Below are 349 nucleotides of genomic sequence, written 5' to 3' on the forward strand. Positions count from 1 at the left end.
GCTTATAGGGTTATCCTCTTGCTCTCATTTTTGTGCATTGATGTACTTGATTTTTTTTTTTTTGATGTTATAATAATGAGGGCAATAAATAATAAACAAACAAACAAACAAACAAAATTGTCCATGGCTTTATTATACGTAGAGTTTCAAAACTCGGTTCAAGCAGGGAGAGATGATGCTGTATCTAGACCACTACATGTGTTCACATCATCAACGCCTAGTTGTGTTCGTTGCTCAGAGTTCAAAGTGACGAACACGTCAAGTGCTCTTTAAAAAAAAAACATAAAAAGGGGGGGAAAGGGAAAGAAAGAAAACCTACACAATTGCGTCAGGACAGTAAATACGGTTC

This window comes from Anneissia japonica, unplaced genomic scaffold (assembly GCF_011630105.1).
Source record: "Anneissia japonica isolate Jap-2015-1 unplaced genomic scaffold, ASM1163010v1 scaffold1005_len2656397_cov198, whole genome shotgun sequence".
NCBI lineage: Eukaryota > Metazoa > Echinodermata > Crinoidea > Comatulida > Comatulidae > Anneissia > Anneissia japonica.